A 2,500-nucleotide genomic window follows, 5' to 3' on the forward strand; every position below is an offset into this window, starting at 1 on the left:
AGCTGGGGTTGCATGGGCTCTAGCTTCAACAGCTATAACACCAAAGTGTCTTATCAGACAGACTCGATACTGATGACAGCTTTAGGGCCCCTAATATTCCCAGGAGTTATGGCTTCTCGTTGAGCAAGGGAGACAAACTGAGCTTTAGCCCCGTGCCCATAAAGAGCACAATGAAATACATATTGCACATTCAAAAGAAATATGAAAGCATTTCACCTCCTTAACCCTCCCCCCAACCACTTGCCTATCTCTCTATCTCTCCCTGACTTTCCCCCCTCTCTCTCTCTCTCTCTCTCTCTCTCTCTCTCTCTCTCTCTCTCTCTCTCTCTCTCTCTCTCTCTCTCTCTCTTGCCTTTGATTCACGGCATGCAGCATTGGCATATTCATAATCAAACGGACCTGACATTCCACATCCTCCCTCAGTGGGAACGTCGATGGCTGCGGCAGGAACTTTACACTTGGCCGTCACTCCTAATCAGACGCTCCCGGCGCTACACTCCTTCATCATCTATCAGCGTGTCCCTCTCTCTCTCTCTCTCTCTCTCTCTCTCTCTCTCTCTCTCTCTCTCTCTCTCTCTCTCTCTCTCTCTCTCTGTCTCTGGGCTTTCTTTCTTTCTTTCCTTCTTTCTTTTTTTCCCCTCCCTCCCGTTCCTCCTGTCCTCATCGGCCCGTATTTCTCTTTTCTTCTCTCATTTCTCTTCCTCTCCTCCTCTCTCCAATCCTCTTACTCTTTTCATCATTCTCACTTTCCCTCCCATTCTCATTCCTCTCTCTCTCTCTCTCTCTCTCTCTGTCTCTCCCTCTCTCTCCCCGTCTCCGTCTTGGCGTGAAGCCTGCTGAGAGTGACAGGGGGTGAAAGAGGGAGATGGGATGTCATTGCAGGGAGCAGGGCTCCGGTGGACGACCCGAATCACCATTGATTTGTTGCCTTATTGAAATAAGAATAAGGAACAGGCTGAAAATTCAATACACGCAAAATAATGCAAATTCGCAAGGCTCCCTTAAAAAAAAAAAAGAGCGAAAAAAAACTCCCCGTGTGTGACACAGGCTGACAGGGCCCTGCGGCCTGCTGGGACACCGAACCACCCCCACCCTCAACCCCCTCACCCCCTCCTCCTTCTCCTCCTCCTGCTTTTTCCTTCCTTTCCCTCTCTCCTTCTCCCCTCCCCTCCCCTCCCCCCTGCACCCCCCACCCCCACCCCACCCCCCGCCCTCTCAGCACAGCGATATCATTATTACCCGTGTCTGGCCCTTGATCAGTAACGTCAACATCTTTCATATTGACGAATGTGCTGTCTGCCCGCATTGTGCACGGAATGGTTTACAGCACAGCAGTGGACATGAATCACTCCTGTGCCCCTTGCACACACATGCACACACATGCACACACACTCACACACATACGCACACAAGCACGCATGCATGCATGCACACACATACAGAGTCATAAATGGCCACAGACACACACATACACGGCGTACAGAGACATCACAATAGACACACGACTGGTGCAAATAGACACGCTGCACACACACGTAATCATACACACGTACACACACAGTATTGCACACGTGCACGCACACATTTTCTCTCATACCATTTTTTTTGCAATTAATCAGCTATGGCCACCCTACTACATGAACATTCTCTTTCACACTTATGCACGCACACGCACACACGCACGCACGCACGCACGCACGCACACACACACACACACACACACACACACACACACACACACACACACACTCATATGCGCGTGCACACGCCATCTGACAAGTACATGTATCTCCACTCTCCTTAGAGGGTATCTGATGAAAGCAAATGTTCAGCTTCATTAGTAGATTGGCTGCAGTCCTTGTTCCTGTGCGTTATGTCTGTTCATAGTATGTGATGTGCGAGTGTGTATTATCTCCGTATGTGTGCATGGATGCGTGCGAGAACGAGGGAGGAAGGGAGGGAGGAAGGGAGGGAGGGAGAGAGTTTATCATATTTAACATAAAACCACCTCACCTGCTCCTCGTTGGCCACAAGTCGTGGCATATTTGGGTTTGTTTATAAAGATGTATATCACAATGAAATGTATTTGGCGTGTACATGTGCCCTTGTGGCTGTGAATCATTGATGAATATCGTAATAAGAATTCACACAATACGTTCATGTGCTGAAACGTGTGGTCAGTGATGAAGAAAAGAGAGACAGACCCATTCATCAAGCAAGCTGTGGGCAAATGTATATGCAGCGCTTTGTTAATATATGCAATTAAAATAAACTTTAACTGTAAAATAGACCCACCCCAATCCCACCCCTTATTATTTTTATTTAACATATAATAGATCATTTTTGCTGCTCTACTTCTGTTTTTACTGTTATAGACTGTAATAATAATATTATAATATGGACAGTGTCATTGTGAAACACTACAATGTATCGCCTGCAGTCTACACCGTACCACAGGTCACACTTTCATCGCAGGGAGGAAACATGGTTTGGTTTGTAA

The 2,500-nt window shown here is 47.4% G+C and overlaps 1 protein-coding gene across 9 annotated transcripts in view; it reads left to right on the plus strand.

The window, feature by feature from the left end:
• mecom (MDS1 and EVI1 complex locus) overlaps positions 1-2,500 on the plus strand; it is a 230,739-nt gene that overhangs the window by 213,681 nt on the left and 14,558 nt on the right. The window lies entirely within an intron of this gene.

This window comes from Gymnoscopelus braueri, assembly GCF_963280865.1.
Source record: "Gymnoscopelus braueri genome assembly, chromosome: 5".
Classification (NCBI taxonomy): domain Eukaryota; kingdom Metazoa; phylum Chordata; class Actinopteri; order Myctophiformes; family Myctophidae; genus Gymnoscopelus; species Gymnoscopelus braueri.